Raw genomic sequence first — 26,407 nt, 5'->3', positions numbered from 1 at the left:
GCGAGATCTACGATCCTACTAATACTAATATTATAAATGCGAAAGTTAGAAAGGATGTCTGGATGTTTGTTACTCTTTCACGCAAAAACTACTGCACGGATTTTGTTGAAACTATACAGTATTATTTTGTTGTAACCCAGATAGGCTATAATTTATGCCGATCTGTGGCACAAAATTTTACGCGGGTGAAGCCGCGGCAAAAGCTAGTAAAGAATAAAGGCTTTGAAAGCCAAATCATCATCCTAGATTGCATCCCACTTAACATCAGGTGCGATTGTGGTCAAATATCTGCCTTGTTATGCATAAAAAGAGCGAGACCTACGGAAAAAGGCTGTTAAAGTCAAATCATCATCATCATCATCATCGTCAGGTCATTTAGACTCCACTGCTCAGCACGACCCCTCTAATTCCTGATTTGGCCTTCACTCCCCTCTGATATCATTATTGACTCACAATGTTTACTCTATGGTCTACAGAATGTGCTCTACATAAGTCAAACCTGAGTTCAAGGCCAAGTGCGCACCAGTACCAGCCTTGATTGGTACCTACGTGACCTGCGTCTATTTTGTTACGCGTGAAACTTCGTTGAAACGAATTTCCTTTATGATAGAACGCCTCAAGTATACATCTATTATAAATGCGAAAGTAACTCTGTCTGTCTGTCTGTCTTGCTTTCACGCCTAAACCACTGAACCGATTTTGATTAAATATGGCATAGAGATAGTCCAGGGAACGGACATAGGATAATTTTTATCTAGTGACCGACCGAATATTCGTTTTCGTTTTCGTTTTCGGCCATATTCGGCCAAAAAATGGGCATTCGGTCATATTTTCGTTTTCGGCCAAAAACCAGCCGAAGCTTCGGCCAAACCGAATATCAGAAATACGTGAACAAGATGGTGACGTTTATCGTTCTGATATCTTCGGAAGTGAATCTGGTGCACTCATGGTTCCAATCAGACTTGAACAGACTTTTGAAGTTGTGAAGTGAGGTTACATTGTAAACGGTGTCCAGCGAGAATTTCCCAAGTTCAAAATTTGAATACAAATAAAACCAAAGAGTTTTCATTAAGTTTAATTGTTTCAAAATAGAGTAATGCGGATTTGAAATACGCCATGAGTCACTGATCGGGAGCCTACAGAGCGTTCGCAGTTGAGCAATAAGTATTTGAAATGTATTGTCGAATGATCGATGAATGTCTGATACCACAACTGCAACTGCATCCCGGACAACTACGGAACTCTATTTCAGCAAGAAGGTGTCTCACCACACACGGAGAGGACCTCGATGGAGACACTGAGGACTATTTTTTTTTTTTCAAATAAATGATCAGCAGGTACAGGGACATACCCTAGCCGCCTTAGTCACCAGATCTCACACCGTGCGACTTTCTCTTGAGGGGATATCTCAAGTCAAAAGTTGACAGCAAACTATCCTTGAATAATTCAGGTTCTGTAAGAAAATATCCGCCGTGAAGTTGCAGGAAAATTATTAGCACGATTTGCTTTCGCATAGTTGCGAATGTAAGGGTCCGGCTGTGAGAGTGCCTATAGTAAAACGGGCATCATTTAAACGACATTGCAATCCGCATTAATAAACTCCATTTTGCATTAGTAATAAATAATAAAAAGTCATATGATTTATTTGTATTCATTTTTGAAGTTGAACAATTTCCACTGGACACCCTTTATTTCTTCTTCACTTTCCATGTAGGATTTCAATATACACCGGAAATAATATTCTACTAAGAATTCATAATATTTTTTTTGTGTTTTAATGCCGTTTTTCTATAATAAATCCTTATCAAAATCAACTGTCAAACGTCATTATGTTATTGGTAAAAACATTAATGGTTTTCAAAGTTTTTACATAGGTAATTTCATATTGTTTACAAGATATTATTTGATCACAGATTGAAATTTGAGAGTTGAAGGTCATTTTCGTTTTCGTTTTCGGCCGAAAATGAGACTGCAGCCGAAGCTTCGTTTTCGTTTCCGTTTTCGGCTGAAAATCCATATTCGGTCGGACACTATTTTTATCTCGGTTTTTGAAACAGGGACCCGCGCGATATAGTTTTTCTGTGACAGACAAAATTCCACGCGGGCGAAGCCGCAGAGCCTTTTTCGACGTTATACAGAGATTTACGTCATTTTGGGTGACGTTATAAACAGTTTACACTGTACTTGTAATTCTTAACTATTCGCTCGATCTATCAGATCAATCGATTCAAATCGAATTGATAAGTCACATTGTCTCAACTCTAAAGGCTGGTGATATTACGAAATGATTTACACATATCCTTAACACATCCTCTCAACGAGTACAGAATGATGATATCGAAGGTGAGTATATTCAGACAAGGCAACGATGGTTATGTGTGCAATAGCCTAGCCTTAGACCCATAATAAATTACTAAGATTACATATAAATACATAGAATTTTAACCGGCAGACAGTGGTGATGAATAAGTTTGTTGGGGCGTTTCTTCTCAGCACTTGTCGTGAAGACCAACATGGTCTTGAAGCGCTGGTAGAGCAAAATGATTATGAGACACGTGAAGGCTCCATAAGAGAAAAACATTAAAGTTTTTTTTAGTCTTTTATTTTAATATTTGACGATTTGTAAGCACTATTTTTAATAGTCCATGCAAATAAAGGAATTTTGGAATAAATATTCTTATTTATACACGTTTTGCACATGCGACCAAACATTGGGGTCAAAGCTCTATTTGATCAAATATTTGCCGTGCGCAAGCGTTTCCCAGACACTACTTCCTGTTATTGAAGGACCATGTTACTGGTGATAACGGATTTCAAAAAATTTTGAGTGAAAAAAATACAAGTGTGAACAAGAATAGCGCACTGAAAAAAAGAGACGCCAGAAAAAAAAATAGGCATAGAGATAAAATTTACTATGGCAGTTTTAAATAATCAAATTGTTTAACAAAAAAATTATAGAATCTGAAAGCATGTTTCATACCAGGAATCTAGGGTTTTTTTGAGTCATCAAATACACAAATGGCTAACTAAGTCATGAAAAGGGGCCTACATACGAAATATTTTAAATTTTTTTTTTTTTTTTACATTTATAAACCGGAAACCGGACAAGCAGTATCACGCGCATACACGCCTAATAATGATACAACAAATAAATCACGGTATTTTTTATCAATATAAACTAAACAACATTAAAGTGGCGCTATCGTTAACTTAAACCCGTGCTTTGTGACCCGGTTTTGATTCTGAAGCGTTGATACGACGCAGGGCTGTCAATTAAAATATTTGTTTAAAAAAAAAATGTGAAAAAAAAATTCTGGTTCTGGCAGTAAATAGGACCACCCACCCTATTCCAGTGGATTTCGGAGAGGCGACTAAGGGACACATATGCGAACATCAGTGGGGAATGTATGCCTGTACACCTTTAAACACATGGTTTTCCATATTTTAAGTCAATGCTTAACGGTGAAGTATTTTTTTTTTACTGTATTTTGACGTTCATAAGTGCCACTAGTGGTCAAAATTGAATAAAATATTTCGATTTTTGTTTTTTTGTATTCCTCGCATGTTTAATGCGATCTTAACATTTTTTAAATGTTCCATCTCCTTTTTACAAACGACAATAAAATGTGTGAATTATAACAATCCAATAATGGAACAAAAAATAAAAAACTTTTTGACAGCCCTAGTGAAAGTGCACGATAAGTGCAAACAAGCGGCAAATCAAATAAAATCAAATACTATGAAGAACATAAATACATACCGCCGGGCACTTCCTGTTGTAGAGGCAAATAATTTATGATTAGAAATAGATTAGAAGATTAGATAAATCGTACAAAAAAACTGTCAATCAAAAACATACAAAAGTTAAAACGGCACGTGAAATAAAAGTATCTTTCATCATCATCAGGTCATTTAATCTCCACTGCAGAAGCACGACCCTCTCTAATTTACCAGAGGCAAATGGAGGATTCGTCCTACACTCCCCACGCTGGCCAGACGGGTTGAAAAGGCCTCATAATATACGCATATACAAATATTTGTACACAGTTATAAGGAAGAAAAGCTAATTAAAAATTGAATAAAAATTATAGTTAACTCAGTGCGGTCAAAATTAGCCTTGTTCTGCATAAAAAAAAACTCTGATTTTTACTGTTTCATTGAAATATTTGATTTTTTACCGATATTTTTTGTACTTACGCGATGTAGAAGATGATGATCTATGAAGGTTGTAGCGAGAACTTTAATAAAAATATATAACTCCTATAGCTTGCGTATTGTATGTATAACAATAATATTAAAAATATTATAATTATGAAAAATATACAGACGTATTTTTGCCCCACAAATGTGTACCACTGTTGCTGGGTGAATAACAGTAATCTACGCAGATTTACTTATAAAAATAACGCATAATCATTACAAATTAAGCGTATAATCTAAATTATACATCACAATGGCGTGTCAATTCTAAATTACATTATCTAACTAGGAATCGAATATGTATAATCCGCTCTTTATATTGGATAATCGTTGCATAATAAATAATGGACTGGTGTGATAGTTCGAATGTTCTAGAATTGCAATTTTAAAAATTCTAGTCCATTATTTGATATCACTGTTTGGTAGCCCACTGCTGGGCGTATGACTCCAAGGGAAAATAATTTAAAAAGTAATTCGAAAGTACCTACTAATAATAAAAAAACAAAAGAAAAGAGATAGAAGTATCAAAATAAATATGTAGTTTTTTAGTGATTGATGAATCATAAATGTAGGTAGGTAGGTATAAGATTTAAATTTTGACGCGAAGTCAGTCTCAGATTTGACGCGAAGTCGCAGGCAAAAAAACCATACCATAACACTACATAAATATATGAATACTCTTCTCCACTCCACCACCAAGTCAAACTTTCCCAGTGCTGCTAATTCTGAACGCAAACACACTTCTGCTAGCGCGTTAGTTTAAAGCTATATCCACATTTACACGTTGAAGACCTTTACGAAAGTCATGATGATTTCACTACATAGTGTAAAATAAAGGCGCTTTCCGCTGTCTGTCTCTATGTATACTTAGATCTTTAAAACTAAGCAATGGATTTTGATGCGGTTTTTTAAAATAGATAGAATGATTCGTGAGGAAGGTTTATACATACTTATGTATACTTAGCACCCGTGCGAAGTCGGGGCAGGATGCTAGTTACAACTAAGTAAATTACTAAAAAAACACATCCACCCGACTGCAGGTACAAAAGGAGGATTATTTTATCACACTTACCTGATTAAAGAAAAAAAAAATATTTATCACCAAGACACTCCGTTACGATAACGAGATATAACGATACGTGCTCGTTACACGGCCGTTACGTGCACTCTACGCGACGGACGAAGGTGCGCTCTTTATAAACCTGCGCTTCCAAGCCGTGCTATGCTATTTATCAGTTTCCGCACTTATTTTTGTTTGATAGGTGTATTGATATGTATCTAAATAAATTATTTAGATGTATGGTTTTAGCAACTTCAGGACTGAACCTGACAGAACCTGGAAACCATAAAATCCATGATAAAATGTAAAATGAACTCATAACTTCGTTTCAAACATTTGTAAAATCTTTGACCCTCATTTCTGTAAAATAAGAAAAAAGTAGATGTGTCATTATACTGCTAGGTGAGCGTATGTATAACTTAAAGGTGACTGACTGACATAGTGATCTATCAATGCACATCCCAAACCACTGGACGGATCGGGCTGAAATTTGGCATGCAGGTAGATGTTATGACGTAGGCATCCGCTAAGAAAGGATTTTACGAAACTCCCTAAGGGGGTAAAACGAGATCCACGCGTACGAAGTCGCGGCCATAAGTCATAATTTTAATTCATATTTTAAGCCATAATGTTACACCAGTATATTCAATCTGAGCCAAATTACACAATTAAAGTAGGAACAAAAAATAAAAGAGCTTTTTAAGAGCCTGCTTGCAAAAATAAAATGAGTGTTATGAGTTTTTTTTTTACTTTTTATGAGTTTTACACAATTTTACATAGCATAGCTATCATCACATCAAGCATCACAAAGTGGCATCTTAAGCACTTACAACATATTTCACAATAGAAATTTTGTGCTTTCAATTACATTGTTAATATTGTTATCAATAATCCACGTAGAGGGCGCCACATCCGCCTGTAACGATTGTATTGTAGTTGATAAGTATATCGTTAATCTCGTTAAAGTATAACGGGGACGTTAAAGCCATTGTTTTGCGTCGCAACGATAACGCCCGTTTATCAGTGATAAGCCGTTAAGTATCACTTTACTGGAATATCTTGTGTGATAACTGGGGCGTACAACGTAATAAAATATAGCAGCGGTCATATAATATTAATAAAAACTTGAGATTATCCTATGTTGGATATGACATTAAGATGTCCTTGCAAGAAAATCATCATCATCTGTTACTTACTAAGTTAAATGGAGGATTTAGCCTACACTCCCAACACTGGCCAAAAGTATTAATATTGTGCAATAAGTAAAATAGATTTTATACAAAAGGTTGATCAGTTCGAATTTCTTTTTCAGTTTTCTGGGGACATGGTGTGCGAAAATGTTAAAGAAATTATTTAGCATATTTATTTATTGACTTATACAGTAATATACTGCTTTTATTACACAACATACTAAAGATAAAGACCTAAAAGAAAGCTTTAGTAGCTATCAACCTTAGAAGATATTTTATAAACCATAAAGTGACCAAGCACACTTAAAAATAATAAAAATATCACCGCACTATAATTTTACGAGTGATTTTACAGCTGCACATTATCTGTGGATCAGAGCCTTTACTCTATGGACATTCAGCAAAAAACTTGAAGCCGACGCGCGTTGGACTTTGGACTGTAATTTCTTCAATTAGCGTCCAATTTTAGTTGGCTTATTTGGAATTTCGGCGTTACTACAAAACATAACCGACTTTAAATTTGAGTGGGCAGAGTTTAAAATTGCACGTAGGATATTCTGCAAGGTATAATAGGCTTTGTGATTATGCAGGTAGAGTGAAAAATTGCATGTATGTGATCGTGAATTCGTGATGGATTGTTCACATTTATTTATAGGCAGAAATGAATCAGCATTCGTTTAACTTTAACGACTCGTGTTTCGTTACGGAAAAAACGAGACGGAAAATTGTATTCGTTATTATAGTTTCGGATGGAATTTTATCGTTATTTCGATGGCGAATTGTAATATCCTTAATGTACAGCCGACAGTAGATAGACTGCATGTTTTGTTCGAAAATAGCACCTAATGCAAGGAAATAAGAGACCTGTGTTTCGCTTTTCATGCCGTTTTGAAAAATTAAAACCTATTAAAACTACATACATAAAAATGCAACAGTGTTTGTAGAAACAGTATTTCGTCCTAAATATGACATACGAAATGCGGTTGCGGGTTTGAGTCCCGTTATAGGCAAATAATAATGTGATGAGCACTAGTTATGACCGTTTAGAGTGATCATAAAATGAGTTGTTGCTATTTTAGTTATTATTTTTCATGTTTTTTATTTAATAATACAAAATTTTGTAACATTTAGGTAACCTAGAAGATGTCCAGTCATACAAACCTTGAATCTTTTGCCAACATTTTAGGTAATTATAGCGCTATTTAATCTAAGATATTTCCATGAAACCGGGAAACTCCTGACTGTTAAGGAAAATTAATTAATTAATTATTAATAGAATTAAACTGTATGTAAAATTTAACAGATTATGGGTGGACTCGACCAAACAAGAGTAAAAAATATTAATCTCAGAATAAATCGTCAGTTATTCCACATTTTGACATATTTCCCATACTGAAACTGTCAACGTGCCAGTTATACCAGGAGTTATTCCCGGATAAAAGTTTGGTCGAATCGGGCCTAATTAATTGTTAAAATCCAGAAGTTTCTTCCAGTTTAATTTTTTTAGTGTTATTTTTTTCTATTTTTTTTAATACCAAGTATTCCGTCGTTAGGACGATGTGGACGAAAACAAGCGAATTGACCCTAGTATTACAAACAGTAAAACTGTCTACTTATCTTAATATTTAATTACTGTGACATAACGGGTTGAACTTCAAATCGTACTTGAGATAAAGTTCTGAGTACAGACACTATGTTATCTCGTATATAAATAATACAAGGGCCTATTTGTAGTTGATACGCTTTTGATTTGAAATGAGATCATCAAATATAGTCACATATTAATATAAGAGAATTATTATATAGAATACTAGCTTTCCGCCCGCGGCTTTGCCGAGTGGAATTTTGTTTGTCTGTCACAGAAAAACTTTATCGCGCGCGTCCCTGTTTCAAAAACCGGGATAAAAACTATCCTATGTCCTTTCCCGGGACTCAAACTATCTCTATGCCAAATTTCATTAAAATCGGTTTAGTGGTTTAGGCGTGAAAGAGAGACAGACAGACAGAGTTACTTTCGCATTTATAATATTATTAGTATAGATTGTGTAAAAGACAAGTATGAAGCATCATAAAAATGTTCATTTATAGTTGTCCAACACTAAACAGTCCCACACCCGTATTCACAAACGAAGCTTACTTACGTGAAGCAGCAATCGAACGAACATGATCAGTTCGTGGGTCACCCTGTGCGTCGCGCACTGTGAGACCTCATAGCAATGTTTGTGAATACGAGCGTTAGATACAATCTGCAAATATTTTTGCCAAAGTATGCAGACGGCATAAAAAACCTTTATCTCGGTGGGGGATCAGTATTCGAGTCTCGGTGCGAACAAACACAAGTTCGTATTTCGACGAAATGCAATGTGTTTTGAGTTATTTGTGAACTGTGAGCTGAGTGTGAGTTTACGTCAAACACTAGTGAGCACGTTTAAAAAATGTATGAAAATTTTAGTTTTTGAACGTTTCCCGCTAGGGGCGCTGTACAATCCGTCATACGGGCGATTCTCTGTAAGCTCGTAATCGGCTGTCCCGGACGATTTTTTCAAAAAGCAATTAAAATATTAAAAAAAAACACACTCGTAATGAAACTTTAACCCCAAAACTTTACGGGCCCTTTGTTTTTAGAACCATAACTATTTTTAGTTTTTTTCTAGACTCGATTGAAGCCCGAAAAATACAGTCCCCTGGCTGTCCCCATCACTGCATTTCCGCCTAGAAATGAGATTTACGAAGAAGATATTGAAACTACATACATCTGGCAGCTCATAGCATAAAGAATAATAATGAAATTATATTATTTTCGTAAAACAAGCTCTCATTACCAATTTTATTTATTTAGTAAACTCCTGTAAATTTTGTCCCCAGAATTTTAATACAGTCCCCTGCCAAAAATTTAAATTCATAATATAAAAAAACTATAATAGCTACGATGTTTTTTTTGAGTGAAATGAAATGCAATTGCTATAAAATAGGCAACCTTGCCGAATGCGGCGTTGAGATGCCTATTTTTTTAGTGTCAGAGCGTCATTTGTCAGGTGAACACGCGCTTGAATCGCCACCACACACAGTCCTCTGGTAAGTCATAATATGCATGTTAATTACTTAATAATCTCTTAATAAAGTATAAATTGATATAATATTTATGTCTCAATTGATCGGTAGATTCTTAAAACACTATTTAACATCATTTTCGTAAATATTGTGAAATCTAGCCGAAATACACAGTCCCCTGGCAACAGTCCTCTGCCTGAAATTGCACAAATATGTGCATCAGGTCGCAAGTATTCATTCCTGGTCCATCCTCGGCTTTCCAAATAAATATAAAACACTAACAATGAGGCAGCAAGGTTCTGGAGTAGAGGCCAAGTACCGGAAAACGCAGCGAGAGACAAGCGACACCGAGCCACCTTGTGGGTGGACCGACGACCTCATAAAGGTAGCAGGAAGGCGTTGGATGCAGGCCGCTCTACCAACTGTGCAATGTGGAAGTCATTGGGGGAGGGCGGGAGGCCTATGTTCAGCAGTGGACGTCCAGTGCTGAAATGATGTTGATGACTAACAATGAAAAGTGTCAGCTTCTTTTGCAACAGTGGTTCTTGTGAGCATTATAACGGAAAATCTTTAATCTGCTGAACCTGAATTGACCAAAAATTCCACTCAAAGATTTGATGATGAAATAGCAGGAACGGGTGGTACTCGGAATTCAGTGCCTCAGAGGTTAAGGTTAATTTTTGATATGAATGTTTATTAAGGAAAGTTGTTATTTCTGTTAATTTTTTATAAAGACATTTTGTTTACTATTGATTTTCTATAAAATAATAAATAATTGATCAATTTAAAATGACTTTTTCTTAAAGTATAACAGTCCTCTGTCTCAATTAACAGTCCCCTGTCATGATTTCTTGGAAAATCGCTAATAACTCGGAAAATATTAATAATTTCAGTGGGACTCCTTATCTAACTAAAATAATAGTCAATTTTCTTTGAAATGGATCATGGTTTTTTGGAAAATGTTAAAAATAATTGCCAGGACAGCATTTGTATGGGACCTGTACGAGCTTACAGAGAAATGCCCATACATTTAATGTCATTTTTTGACGCGCTCACTAGTGAGCGCGTTTGATGAAAACTCACTAGGCACCGACGACATCATAAAGGTAGCAGGAAGGCGCTGGACGCAGGCCGCTACTAACCGGGCAGCATGGAAAGCATTGGGGGAGGCCTATGTTCAGCAGTGGACGTCCTATGGCTGCGATGATGATGATGATCAACTCAAGTGAAGCCGGGGCAGATCGCTAGTCTAATTCTCATGTATTGTCACAAATACATCAGTTAAAGATAACAAAGTACAAAAATAGAAATGCATAATGTAAGAAGAAATGTTACTGCGACCGCTAACATCTTTGAAGGACGGACTACAATGTGCAGTAAATATAAAAAGATTATGGCTCAGGCCCGTGTTTATAATTCATAATAATAATAAAGAAACACGTTTGGCTTTGACTGGTAGCGGGTTCGAACGCCGCTGGGTGCAAATTCGAAATCAAGGATATGCATATAAAAATGTATCTTTGTATGTTTATCCGAGATTTAGTCGCCGTAGAAAAGCTCTTGGCGACAATATAGTCCAAGTGGCTGAACCGATTTCGATGAATCTTGGCTGACCTAGAAATGGATGACACTTAGAAAAAGTACAAAATAGGCTACCTTTGATTGTGATAACTAAAATAAATCTTAAATGACCTGAAATTCGCAACGACAGTTTTTATGGAGAGTCAATTCATCATGAAAATGCATTTTCATATGCTTTTGGTACAAAATCAAATCATTTCTGTGAAAAATCAAAGATTATACAGACGAAGCCACAGGCAAGAGCTAGTATTCCATGTTGTGATAATCGATTACATCGATTTTCAGCTCCGCTTACGATTACAAATGTCATTTAACACGCTAAGAGCGGCTCGTGTTGCGTATTCATATAGAAAACCAATAATTCATCTTTAAACGGATTAAAATAAATAAAATAATATCCTTGTTCTGCGTGATTATAAAAGAAAAATTTAAAGTAGACGTTTAGGGGACGATTCAAAACAATAAGGCTGAGTTGCACCACCTAACTTTGACCGTAACTTTATTTATCCAAACAAGTAAGTTTCTGAAAATGCATAACTCAATCTGAAATAAATCTCTAGAAAGGTCTACTACGATGCAGTAACATATTTATTATACCAGAATTACATAAACGAAGTTTGAAAAGCGAGCAAATCCGCGGGAAAAATATAGTACGCATTTTTACCATGACAGTGAAAAAAGCACACGCAATAAAAAAAACAACAATACTCACTAAAAACAAAATCGCATCACTGGCACAAAACAAAAAAAGAAAACTGCACTTCGAATTACGAAATTCAAATTTAGAACGCACGCGCAGCGCGCACGAGGCTCGGAACGACGCTACGATAAGCTATCGCGGCCGTTAGCTGGCCGTAACGACGCGTTACCGGTCACAGATTACACAGGTGTGTTGGTGCGGGGTTTTATGCCTATTTTTTGGTGTCGCGGAGAGGAAAATGCGTTGAAAATTACGTGACGCTTGTTTTTTGTTTTAAAATTAGAATTGTTTCATGTGTAATAATAGCTCAATACCTTTTATTTAAGATTATCTGTAGTGGACTGACGAAGTAGAGTTTTACATTAGAATTTGCCTGTATGCGTCAATCGATATACATAATTGTAAATGTAAACAACACAGTATATTAAGCTAGACTAGCTTTTGTAGCCCGCGTAGCGGGCGACCAAAGCTAGTTAAGCTAGATATTAATGCAAATTAATCTAAATGTTCTTAATAGAAATATCTACGTAATATAATGTAATTATAACGTTAAGTCACGACGATATTATAAATAAATCCAACGTTATGCGGTAAGCTTTAATTAAACAAGATAACGCTGATGAATTGGCAACTAAGTTATATCTCTCTCTGTTTCAATGCGTATTAAAATAAAACGATGACGTCAACACCAACATGTGACGGCGTCATTTTCACGCAAAACTTCCATGAAAACAGCCACAAAAATTATAATAATATGCGTTCTAACATACGTTGTTACAATGAAAACATTTCTATTGTTATAGAAATAGGCCGTGCTTGATTTTACAACAAGGTAAGGAATCTAGGTCGATGTATGTAAAACATACAAGTTTAGGCATAATTTCAAATGGAATATCTACGTACATATCAATCTATGTAATATCTCTAGTTGGTTATCAAGATCGGAAATGGAGGTGGCATCAAACTGGAATATATCACTAGCTCATGCCCGCGTTTTCGCCCATTTGTCGAAGTTATTTATAGCTAGACTATCTTATAACACACTTTTAGTTATAGAAATTAAAAACAATGTTTCTCTATTTAAAAATAATATGAGAACCAGCGATCCGGTATTGACGGTGGCGCCCCCTGTCAATGTCACGGGTGGGGAAGCATCAGTGTAGTTCATCTATACTTCCTCATTCATAGTATTTATCGAAAAATCTAAGAGTAATTTGACGCGAATGATTAATTACACCAAGTAACTATAAAATAAGATAACAAAAGAGCAAAAGATTCATTCATTAATAGGATCTGGATAATTTTACTAAGAGTGTGTCATCTTTTATCATTTCTGTAACTACAACTACACAACAAATTAAATGACGAAACGTCAGTATCACAATTGATAAGAGTTTTGTTGTTTTCTGGCATATTTGATTTATATCAGGAGTTTACTGTTGTAATTCCCTCAAAAACAATGAATTGACGCTCTATTCAACGCTGTGCGTTCGATTTGCTGCTTCACTTAAGCAAGCATCGTTTGTTGGGCGTAAGAAGATAATATTGCTGATCATAAAGTTTGGTACAGAAATGACAGAGGTCATATCAATAAATCTGTGCACAATTCCTCTACGTTACAAAGACACTTGTTTACACCTAACCTCAATAAATGAGTCAGTCTGTCTGTAATGCTATGCTTCTAAAAAATCCTCATTTCAAAAAGACTTTGATTCGATAAAGTGTACGTATAATATACCATTTACGAAACTTGCGAAGCGATAACGTTTTCACGTAAGAGATCATTTCTACGGCAATTCAGTTTTGCGGGATACAGTAATACAGGAGCCCGCAAGATTGGACTGTCGACACATACATATTATGTGTTTGAAATTAGATTACAAATTCGAACGGACTGTTTTTTTACGGGGCACTGCTAACGGGATGTTCGTGAGAACGTTATTAAAACACGTTTAATACTAAACTGCAAAAAACAGTTCCTGTACAAAACGGGATATCTCCGTGAGAACAAGCCTTTAGACTGTGACCTTGTCTTCAAGGCACAAGCATATGCTTCCAGACGATCGTTCTTAGAAAATGCCCATTCCATGCTACGGATGCAGCAAAACGCCGAGTTTCGAAACCGACTGCGAGTGGACAGTTATTTCGGGAAGTCTATTCATATCTACGGGCACACATCAAACCAGTGCTGGAGTGTGCTAGGTGCATAGATAAGTAACGATGTTTAGATAAATAACAGGATTGGCCAGGTGTAGGCCAAATCCTCCACTTGTGTCTGGCGAATAAGAGAAGGTCGTGCTTTTGCAGTGAAGATTGAATGACCTGATGATAATTTATTTTAAAGGAACAGTGCTGGAGTGTGCTAGGTGCATAGTTAAAGAGCGATGTTGAGATAAATAACTAGATTATGAGCTTGGGGAGTGTAGGACAAATCCACGATTTGCCTCTGGTGATTTAGAGAGGGTCGTGCTCCAGCAGTTGGAGAGACTAAATGGGCTGATGATGAATTATTTGAAGGACAACGTTACAACCAAAGATGTAATCAAAGCGACTGTAAATAAGTACTACTCAAAATTCAGTTTTTATTTGCTTTAAAATTAAGATAGATTGATGTTACCGCGTCAAAAGATCATTATGTCGCTGCAAATATGAAAGAGTTTATTTAAGAATTATTTGAAAAGTCAATTTATTTATTTATTACTAATAATAGGAAATACAAACAGTTTACAGTCTAGGTTATTTCATTTTTAAGTGAACAAGGTCTCAATTGTTGCTAGCATAACCTTCATCAACACATTGGCTTGTGAAAAGAAAAGAAAGCAAGAGAGAAATGGCAATAAATTTTTTATGAGTGAGATAAGAAGATGTAAATATTTTAGTGTTACTGTTAATACTTTGTAAGTTAAATGTTTTTGTTGGTTACACCACTACAATTTACTACTTTATGTATTTTTATCTTGTAACGACTATTCTACCTATTTTTAAGTCTGTCAACCTGCACTTTACAATTTGCTATTTGACGTTTCATGCATTTTTAACTTACATTGAAGTATTGACTATTCTGCCTAATTTACAGTCTGTAAAGCTGTTTATTCTATGCATTGTTCTGTTGGAGGAAAACACGCGAGGCCGCAACTACAAGCCTTCGACTCAACTACAAACAACGAACAACCATTACAAATTGATGAAAAGATCCGTATTTACACCACTTGTTATGGAATTAACGTTATGTGTCATATTTGACGTAAAAATACGCCAAAAGATGTTGTTTCAAGTTATTGATGTCAGCCGCTGAATTGACGACGACTGACAGATTTGACAGTTGAATATTTGGTCATTGTGGATTGTACATGCATGAAATTTTTATGTTACTAATAAAAATAAGCTTTATTGTCTTACAAATATTGACGTTGTTATTATTATATTCATCACAGAGCATGGAATCGTCGCGCGCCGCCCGCGGCGCGCGACGATTCCATGCTCTGTGATATTCATACATAGAGTGTTCTAGAATGACGTCTCTGTTATAATAATCTTTGACGCATTCAATTGGTTATGATGAGACGAAAAATAAAGTGTAGTAAAGCAAATTCGTATTTTTTGCTTTACATTTTAGTTTAAATCTAGTCTAGCACATTTATAAAGCAGAAGAGTGTGTTTGTTTGAACGCGCTAATCCCAGGAACTCAAAAATCAAATCAAAAATCAAAAAATATTTATTCAGTTTAGACCACAAGTGGCACTTATGAACGTCAATAGAAAATAATAAAAAAAGAAAAGGTAGCCCTTATGGGGCACTTTACATGTCTCCTTATCTTTTGGGCCCTACCAGCGCTTCGAGACAAACATATGGCAAGTGCTGAGAAGAAACGCCGGAACAAACTCAGTCACCACTTATTGCCAGGAATTATCTAACGGTAAGAATAGTCAAATTTAAGTACATCAAATATGTGCAGACTGAACTGACCACGCATCCTTGTCATCAATATAGTCTCGAACCTTGTAGTACCCTTTGGACATAAGGGTATTTTTTATATGTATCTTAAATTTGTTTATTGGCAATTCGACAAGGTTGTGTGGTATTTTGTTAAATATGGTAATACATTTCCCCAAGAATGAATTACCTATCTTATGCAACCTAAATGATGGAACAGCAAGTTTATTCTTATGTCTTGTGTTAAATGAGTGGACGTCACTTTTCTTAGTAAATAAATGTATATGTTTACGGACATACATAATGTTATCAAATATGTATTGCGAAGCCACAGTCAATATATTGATTTCTTTAAAAACTTCTCTAAGCGAGTCACGTGGTTTAAGACCGTATATTGCCCGAACAGCTCTTTTCTGTAAAATGAAAATTGATTCTATGTCTGCTGCTGAGCCCCACAGTAAAAGACCATAAGACATAATACTATGAAAATAACTAAAATATACAAGCCTTGCCGTTTCAACATCAGTCAAGTTTCTGATCTTTCTCACCGCAAAGGCAGCTGAACTAAGTCTTCCCGCCAAGGCAGCAATATGGGGGCCCCATTGTAATTTACAGTCCAGGGTAATACCTAGAAAGACAGTAGAGTTTATCAGTTCAATGCGTTCATTATTTACTGTAATATTAGTATTAACTTGTTTGACATTAGGCATAGTGAATTTTAAACATTTAGTTTTTTTTTGCGTTTAATAGCAAATTATTAGTTGTAAACCAGTCTAATACTTTGGAAAGAGCATTATTCACGTCGTCAAATATTTCCTGACGCCTGTCAGTTTTAAAAATTAAAGAAGTGTCATCAGCAAATAATACTATCTCACAAAGGTCCTTTGAATAAAAAGGTAGATCATTTATATAAATCAGAAAGAGCAATGGTCCCAGTATTGAGCCTTGGGGCACTCCCATTTTTAGGGGGGCGCCCGAAGAGTTAGTTCCGTGAATATTTACTTTTTGTAATCTGTCTGAGAGGTAAGAGTGTAATAGGCTTAAGGCCTTGCCTGATACGCCATAATGTTCTAGCTTAAATAACAGAGTTTGATGATCAACACAGTCAAACGCCTTCGATAAGTCACAAAATACACCAATAGCATCCTTTTTCTCCTGCCAAGCATCGAAAATGTGTTTGATAAGAGCAACCCCTGCATCGGTCGTACTTTTCCCTTTTGTGAACCCATATTGTTTTTCATGAAACAGTTTATTTAAGTTAAAATGAGACAGTAGTTGATTGAAAATAATTTTTTCAAATATTTTACTGAGCGCAGGTAGTATCGATATAGGTCTAAAGTTGGATGGGTCACTTTTGTCTCCTGCTTTAAATAATGGTATGATTTTACTATGTTTCATCAGGGTAGGGAACTGACCTTCGTTAATACATTCATTAAAGATATGAGCTAAATGGGGAGCTATAAGAGGAATGATGGGTTTTATTATGTCTGTTGATATGCCCCATATATCCTCTGTCTTTTTTATATTTAGTTCTTTGAAAGTTTTTATAATAACTATGGGGTCTATTTGTCTAAATTTTAATGGGCTATTGCAAACATCAACACAACCCTCGAGAAGAGACATTGCCTGATATGAAGATGAATTAAGACTGCTTGTTGTTATGATTGGTACATTTGAGAAGTAACCTTCGAATGCGTTTGCTACCTTATCATTGCATTTAATATACTTATTATCAATTTTTAATGCGAATGTGTCATCCCGAGATATAATTCTACAAGTTTCTTTATTAATACAATTCCAAGTAGCTTTAATTTTGTTGCCAGAGTTTTTAATTTTGTCACGTATGTAAATAGATTTTGCCATGGTACAAACTTGTTTAAAAACTTTTGAGTATTTTTTTACATATTCTATAAAGTCCGGGTCGCTACTATAGGCTTTTCTACCATATAATTCAAACATTTTTTTCCTACTAATATAAATACCTACTGTAGCCCAGTCACTGAATTTAGTTTTATTGTTTTTAATAATAATTGTTTTCTTAGGAAAAGTTTTATTGAACTCATTTTTAATTAATTCAAATAATTGCTCATATAAAATATTTATACTACAGTTAAAATTATGCAAAAGTGGGACCTTATTAGATATTTGAGATTTAAATTTGTCTTTCTGGGATGCAGTGACTGGTCTATATTCTATTTCCTTGCTCGATGGCACAACTACTGGTCCGATTTGAAAAAATATTTTTGTGTTGGATAGCCCATTTAGCGAGGAAGGCTTTAGGTATTTAACATCACCCTACAGCCAATAGGGCCGGAGCAGTAAAGAAAAATGTTGTAAAAACGAATGTTGTGAAGTCTAAGAAATCCTACTAATATTATAAATTGGAAAGTTTAGATGTTTGGATGGATATTTGTTACTCTTTCACGCAAAAAGTACTGAACGGATTTTGATGAAACTTTACAGTATTATTCTTTACAAGAAGAATTTTTCAAATCGGTCCAGTAGTTCCTGAGATTAGCGCGTTCAACCAAATAAACAAACAAACTCTTCAGCTTTATAATATTAGTATAGATAACCCAGAATAACATATATAGGCTATAATTATGACAAACTTTTTACTTTTGATGATCGTATATCTAGCTCTAGACAAGCCAATTTGAAACCTTAGCTCGCTCATTTTTTGTACCTAAATGTATTTAATATTATACGTTTTTTGGATAAACCGACAGACTGGTTTCCTGTGCAGTTTTTTGAGTAGGCAAAGTTTCATTATCACAGCTAAGGCGGCAATATATCCGTTATCTACGCGGTATGTTGAACCGGGGTTGTTGCACTGTTGTATAGCAAACAAAGTTAACAATACCCACTGGTATAACATCGAAATATGGGCAAAACTTCGTAGATTTATCTTAAACTAGCTTTTGCAAGCGGCTTCACGCCCGCGAAATTTTGTCCGTCACAGAAAATCTTTTTCGCGCGCGTGACTGTTTCAAAAACCGGGATAAAAACTATCCTATGCTCTTTCCCGGCACTCAAACTATATGCCAAAATTTCACCAAAATCGGTCAGTGGTTTAGGCGTGAAAGCATGACAGACTTTATATCCTCCGTGGTTGAGGATTCCGGGTGAACCTCGCTTCCACCTTCAGCCTGATCGTCACTTACCATCAGGTGAGATACAGGCCAAGAGCTTTCTCGTTGTGGATAAAAAAAAAAATATAGTAGGGATTCACACTTAGAATCAGGTCAAGTGAGAGTCAGACTTGTGTACAAAGGGTTCCGAAAGAACCTACGAGATTAGACATTAATCACCATCATCATCAGATCATTATAGTCTCCACTGCAGGAGCACGACCCTCTAATGTACCAGAGGCAAATGGAGGATTTGGCCTACACTCCCCACGCTGGCCAGACGGGTTGGGGAGGCCTGATGTTCCCATATTTAGTTGCTTTTTACAACATCCACGGGAAGAGACTTCGTACTCCTCCTATGTTCTTCTGAGTAATTTCGTTGCGGGTCCAATGACAGTTTAACTTTCCCCCGGGACAAACTTGACCTTCACAGGTGGGGTTGTTGGCGGTCAAGCTGTAGATCCTGACTACACAGGAGTTGCAGCGGTGGGAACGAGAGGTGGGAATAGTCCCGATCCAAGGTGAAAGTAGGGATGGTTATATTCTACTCTAGTGCTGTACTTAATAGAAAACACGTTCCATAATTCAACCACCTTGTACGGGTGTTTGATCTCCTTCTTTGTAATCGTAATAAACGCAATTTTTCAACGAGAATAAAGCATGAAGTGCACACGACAGTCCATAAAGATAAGCACTTTGTATCTAATGTAATTCTGTAACAGAAGATTTTGCAACTATTTTTTTTTTCTTATTTTTTCTAAAGTAGTCATGACCATGTCCACCGTGTGACCGGCTTATCATTGCATTTTGGGACATGATGTAGCCTTATTTTATTATTTTGCTGTCATCTCATATTATACACAAATATTATAAAGAGGAAAGATTTTATTGTTTTGTTTGTATTGAATAGGCTCAGAAACTATGGACCGATTTGAATTTTTTTTACATTATCCTTGATGTAGTCTAAGTACATATTTTTTATTGGCACGTGGCGGTACGGCATTCGCCGGGTCAGCAAGTAGCTCCATTACTATGACGAAGCCTGTACTATAGCTTCATTCTGCGATATAACATAACTCATAAAGCACTGTGATTAAAATATCACAGCGACATTAGGTATCGGGTGACGACACCGGACCACACGCTGTGACTGAGATGGGTAATCAGTAAATTGATAAGACTCACGTTTCGTTACAGTATGGTGGCAGATTTTATGCGTGTAAATGATCATACGCGTGTAATGTATTATGTAACGTTACAGATTCGAGCATTACATCAGTGAGGGAGGAAAACGGACTATTACAGTAGTTTATGGATTTTTGTTACAATCTTGTCAATTAAAAAAAAGGTAAAAGCCTTTTTTTTAATTAAGCGTCCAGTTATTTCATGTCTGGCATATTTTTAATCTGTCATCGACTGCACTTAATTATGATGACTCTCTCACTTATTATTCGTTTGATTTAGTACAATTTACTACTTCGTTAATTAAATTAATTAGTAGATCGTTAAATGGTTGTTTACGTAAAAATGGTTAAACAAGACTCACCGAGATAAATCCAAAATCCCAGGAGAGGACGAGCTGTGGGGAGAAACACCCCACGACTGACCACAGACAACAACCACCCGCCATTTTATGGCGAAAAGCGCGCGAAAAACTCACCGATACGGAAGGAGGAAGGATGTCTTTTTGCCGTTCCAATTTCAAATGCTCCATTAGTCAAATTGTTGGCGCCCTTTTGTTGACTTTTTTTTCTTAAATCTGAAGTGTGCAAAAAGTATATGCATACAGCCGAGTTCCGCTTTTTTCGGAAGAAAATTGACGTTTTTTGCGAACGTCGCGAGCGAGTCTTTGTAAATCAATGGAGTGTGAACCTTAATTGAATTTAAACTAGGCTTTAAATGTATAAAGACGGGTTCTTTAGATTGCTAGCATCAGTCGTTGTTTTATAGGGATTATGATCATCAGACTTACTCAAAATATCTGTCAAATTATGACGAAATATTTTTTGGCACATGTCACTAAGGAAGTTTGACTGAGTGTCACTTTCTCCCGGGACAAACTTGGTCTTCACTGGTATGGTTATTTACGGTCAAGCTGTAGAAACTGTAGAAGGTCTTGACGAACAGAAGTTGCATTGGGAACGAGCGGTGAGCCGGTGGGAATAGAATAGACCCGTGTCACTTTCCCCCGGGACAAACTTGGTCTTCACTGGTTGGGTGATTGGCCGTCAAGCTGTAGATCCTGGCTACACAGGAGTTGCAGCAGTGGGAACAAGACGTGGGAATAGCCGTTTCATCAATCACAGGAAGCTTCATAACGCAGACGGATCGCGACAAATGTGACAATATAGCAACTGACGCATCATACGACCCAGTAGGCGGCTCGCCAAGTATCCAGGGCTGACACTTTTGAGAAATAAAGGTAGTTTTATGGAGTTTTTAATTGATAAAAGTACCAAAAGCTCCATTCATTCCTCTTTTTCCCAGCACCAGGCCATAATGTTGTCCCAAAGTGGTGGTAGAGCAAGCTATATTTGGGACGTGTATAGGCACCCTGGAAAGAGCCTAATATTTGAATTCCATAAAAACGGGTCATTGGCAATTTGCTACAAAGTCAACATTTGTAGGTGAATTCGTCATAAAAAGTGATAAAGTACACTTATGTTTAATGTATGAGACCAAGAGCTTGTATGTGACAAGCTTTTCCTTGTGACAAATCGACTCTTATGCAAAATCGAGAATAATAAGCAATAATCATTTATTATCAAGAGCTATTTTTGAAAATCACGTTTCTAAACCAGTACCTGGGCGGCCCTTGTAGCCAAAAGGAAGCCGTGCAAACGTGAAGGGTAAGAAAACTTTTTCCAGGCTCATAATCAAGGGTAATTACATAATCGAGGGTAGCTATTTATAAATAAATGCTTGGCATAACGGATAAAATCCAGAATGACGTCATACGGAAGACCACATAATGGGTATTGTTCAGAATAGTAAGCTAAAATTACAGTGGGTTGTCATATCAGGAGGACCGATGAAAGGTTAAGAGTTAACAGTTACAGGTTCTTCGAAAATGTAGTGTAAGATGACTTTCTCAACAGATCCAAGATCCTATTTTGTGCCCAAGATCTCAAGAATAGATGAGAGATGAGTAGATAAGACGGGCTGGAAGACATAGCGTGGGCAGGCCTCCTACTAGGTGGACCGACGATATGGTGAAGGTCGCGGGAAGAGTCTGGATGCGGGCAGCGCAGGACCGTTCATTGTGGAAAACCTTGGAGGAGCCCTTTGTCCAGCAGTGGACGTCATTTGGCTGAAACGAACGAACGAGTAGATAAAGTTAGCAAACTCCGTAGCCGAATGAAAAAGGGACGTCCATTAGTTGAAAAATAAAATTTTATGTAACCAGGTTTTGGCCGTAATGGTAAAAAATAGTAAATAAAGAAGTCCCTTCTTTCACTCTTCTTATCTTTTTTTTAAGGATTCATTATAAAAGCGTTTCGAATAATGATGAAGTTCCGAGGACTATGTCCACTGCTGCCACTCCTGTTAGCCAGGATCTACAACTTGACCCAATAAAACTGCAATAAAGGTCAAGTTTGCTGATGAAGTTAGACAAAACTATTCAAAGTCCATTGATCGCCAACCCTACGCCCGCGAATTCCCGCCAATTGCCAAAACGCGGGAGTTCCTCACCGGCGATGACGCGCCTTAGCGTGAGTTATTGCACTCTTTCTGGCATCTGGATGGCTCTCATACACCCATGCGGGCATAACTATGGCCGTTACATCGGCAAATTGTAGTCTGCTATAGCAGTTCTGGCAGTGTGAGTGAGGCATGTATGAAATGATGTCTTCATGAGGGCCACTTTTCAAACAATAATTCCTTGAATGGAGGCCGCGTACCGGAAAACGCAGCGTGTGACGTCCACCCACAAGGTGGACCGACGACATCATAAAGGTAGCTAGGAAACGCTGGACGCAGGCCGCTACCAAGATATCTCTATATCAACTATACGGAGACTGTTATACGGAGAAAGCGTTATCAGCTCATAAAAGTATCTCAATGAGGATCAGTACTGTTGTAGAAAATTCAATAAAACTAGTATCTACGTTAATCTTTAAGACATAAGAAAGATATATCTTTTTGAATTATCCAAATCGGACCATTACTTACCAAGATATTAAGTAATAAACATAGGCCGTTTTTGCCGCTAAAAGTCATGGTACGCAGGGCCGCGTGACGTCACTATATCCGAATCGAGCGCAGCCGGCGTACTATTGGGATGGAAAATATTTTTTTCCAGCTAAACTATCAGTTTTAGAAAAAAACTTTTAATAACATTTATTCATCAAAATAAAGTAACCTATCGACCAGTAATTTTTAAAAATAAAAATTGTGAAAAATAAGTATCGCTATGTCCAAAAACCACATTTTCATAGGATTCGATGCAATGCGGAGACGCGGTTGGGGTGAGTGTAACTTAGTGATTGTTTGTATTGAACATAATAATACATAATATGATGCTAATACCAAGTTTCTGGCCTGGGGCGGGGGGGGATAAGTCATACCCAGCTTTTAGCCTGGGGGGAGGGGCAAGCCTTACCTAGCTTCTGGCCTTGATGGGAGGGGGGGAGAGGCAAGTCATACCCAGTTTCTGGCCTGGGGGGGGGGGGTTAAATCATACCCAGCTTCTGGCCGAGGGGGAGTCATACCTAGCTTATGCTTATGGACTGGGGGAAGGGGCTAGCCTTACCCAGCTTCTGGCCTGGGGGGAGGGGGGGGGGTCAAATTATACCCAGTTTCTGGCCTGGGGGGGGGGGGGGGGGTATGTAATACCCAGCTTCTGGCCGAGGGGGAGTCATACCCAGCTTATGCTTATGGGCTGGGGGGAGGGGCTAGCCTTACCCAGCTTCTGGCCTGGGGGGAGGGGGGGGGGGGGTCAAGTCATACCCAGTTTCTGGCATTTCTGGCATGGGGGGGGGGGGGGTGTCATACCCAGCTTCTGGCCGAAGGGGAGTCATACCCAGCTTCTAGGCTTTTATAAAGATTAAATAGATTTCCAGGAGCTGTCCTTTCCTGCAGCAGCTGGCCCGCCCATGGGAACGGCGAATAGATAGGTAGGTACGTAGGTTTAACTCAGAAAAACTAAATAACAGGTAGGTATTGCGTGTACATCGAAATGATCTTCATAGCAATATCTTGTACCCTAGGCAGAGTGTATCTGCCTCAGCTATACCTTATTGTTAGAAGTAAATAAATTAATACTTATACATTTTTATATTTTACTTGGAAGAAGATATGACTCTAACAACACTTATGAACACTTCATTTGAATAAATCGCCAAATATACCACCGCGGAGACCCCAATCGCGTCTCTGGGTTCCATTGAATCGTATGAGCGTATGGATTTTTTGCGTTATTTTTCACAATTTCTATTTTTAAAAATTACCTATCGATAGCTTACTTTATTCTGATGAATAAATGTCATTACAAGTTTTTCTCTAAAACTGATAGTTTGGCTAGAAAAAAATATTTTCTATCCACGCAGTACGCCGGCAGCGTTCGGATCGGATATAATGACGTCATCGTCCCCGCGCCGGGCGGTCAGTGCTTTTTTAGTAATTTGGCCATAACTTCGTCAATTTTTGTCGTAGAACAAAAATTTTTGGACTGTGTATTAAGGATTTCTAAGCCCTATAAATCTGCATTCACAGCTAAAAATCGAAATGATCCTCATTGACTGGTAGTGTCTCTACTCTAGAAAAACTGATATTCGTGACAGTACCGATTTCGTGATCGTTAATTTAGTGACGTTGCGAATCGATCGTAATTGAATCTGTCACTTCATCTATAGACACAGAAACATGACAACGAATTTATTAGTTTACAACTAACCAAATGCGCATGATCTACGGGACTATTCCCACCACTGCAACTCCTGTGTAGCCAGGTTCTACGGCTTGACCGCCAATAAAAACCCAACCAGTGAAGGTCAAGTTTGTCCCGCACTTGATCAGTCTGACACCTCATACCAAGAACCCATAGTATCTACCTTAAGAGAACTTACAAGGAAGTCCTTCTACAAAGGTAATGGTCCATTTAAAAGCCATACTCCACAGATTGAGCCATAATGTCGTAATGAGTATAATGCATGCGCATTGCCACAGGGCTGCGCACGCGGCGCATACTAAATGTGCCGCGAAGGGTCTTCCAAATATGGGCAAAAGGTACAATTTCGGTGGTGGAGACATGTCTGGACGATGACACATCAAGCTAACTGTGACCTCTTATGTAGTTGTTATAGGGACCAAATTGCGACCAAAATATACAGGGTGGAATTTTGTAATGCCTTCTAGAGGGAAAGAAGTACTCTTAATACTGTAGATAGAAAATTTTACTCACAGAAAACATTCCTTTATTTTTGAAAAAAAAAAAAAAAGAACTGCATTCAAAGATGATGTACTGTCGTCTGTACCTATTTGGTGGAATATTAGCATTCTTAGGGTCTTCTTGATGGGTGCAGTACACAATATCTATCTACAACTGGATTGTGTAGATTTTTTTATAAATTGCAACGTAAATAAAATTGTGAGTACTCGTTGGGTTGGAACATGGAATATTGCTGGAGACAAATGTCTGTAGTCTCTGTTTAAGTTTAGATAAAAATTTCAAATAAAGGATGAAAAATTAAATGTTGAACACTACACTTTCCTTCTGATTAGTTTCGTTGCGGGTCCAATGACAGTTTAACTTTCCCCCCGGGACAATCTTGACCTTCACTGGTTGGGTTTTTATTGGCAGTCAAGCTGTAGATCCTGGCTACACAGGGGTTGCAGCGGTGGGAACGACAGGTAGGAAGGAATAGTCCCGTACGCTTTCTAGTCTCAAACTTAGCAAAGATTCTACCATAGGTACCAGACTATAGAAAAAGGTTGTCCCAAAAAGTAGTGTCAAGCTGAAGCCCAGAGGTAGTAGAGCATCACTCACTAGGGCTATCCGAATCACCGCAACTTTTGATAGTTTTCGAGTTATGTTTTTTTTTACAACTTACAGGATTTTTGTACTTATATTATACTTTATTTTATTTATTAGGACAACCAACAAGACAAACACTCATACATGGAATTACTACAACTATAAGTGCTTAGAACTAAGTGTTGTCTTAATTTAAGGCTGCCACGGAACGCAATGTGGACAGTTGCAAATTTAAAAACTAAGAAATAGTAACACAATGACTATTCAGGTATTTGCTGCCGCTGTAAGGGACCTCAGCACAGCGCGCCTAAATTTCAATGGCTTATAACAAAAAATGTCGACGTCATATGCTTTGCACAGTCTGTTGTACTCCCTCTGCAGTCTGCTCATGGTGGCGTGGTAACCCAGATTGGTACTTTAAAAACTTTTCGTGTTACATCATACACATTAGACACAAAATAGCCACTAGAGCAAACATGTAAATAATTCAGCTGTCCTGTCCGCGTATCGATTGTCATGCGGTTCAAATTATTCATGCCCGTATGTATTTCGGTGCTAGACGTATCGACCGGTTACTCTGTTGAA

At 37.2% G+C, this 26,407-nt stretch overlaps 1 protein-coding gene across 4 annotated transcripts in view; it reads right to left on the bottom strand.

Annotated features, from left to right (window-relative positions):
* LOC135084894 (zinc transporter foi) overlaps nucleotides 1-26,407 on the bottom strand; it is a 75,022-nt gene that overhangs the window by 29,872 nt on the left and 18,743 nt on the right. The window contains exon 1 of one of the 4 annotated variants that reach the window (XM_063979639.1): nucleotides 20,393-20,413. The exons of 2 other annotated variants lie outside the window; for them this stretch is intronic. The gene's annotated coding sequence lies outside the window, so the exon portion shown is untranslated. Of the gene's footprint in view, nucleotides 1-11,794; nucleotides 11,898-20,392; nucleotides 20,414-26,407 lie in introns of those variants that run through there. One more of the 4 variants, XM_063979637.1, reaches the window with a different exon arrangement.

Source organism: Ostrinia nubilalis, chromosome 27 (genome assembly GCF_963855985.1).
Source record: "Ostrinia nubilalis chromosome 27, ilOstNubi1.1, whole genome shotgun sequence".
Taxonomy (NCBI): Eukaryota; Metazoa; Arthropoda; class Insecta; order Lepidoptera; family Crambidae; genus Ostrinia; species Ostrinia nubilalis.
This window is presented reverse-complemented; position numbering and strand designations above follow the sequence as displayed.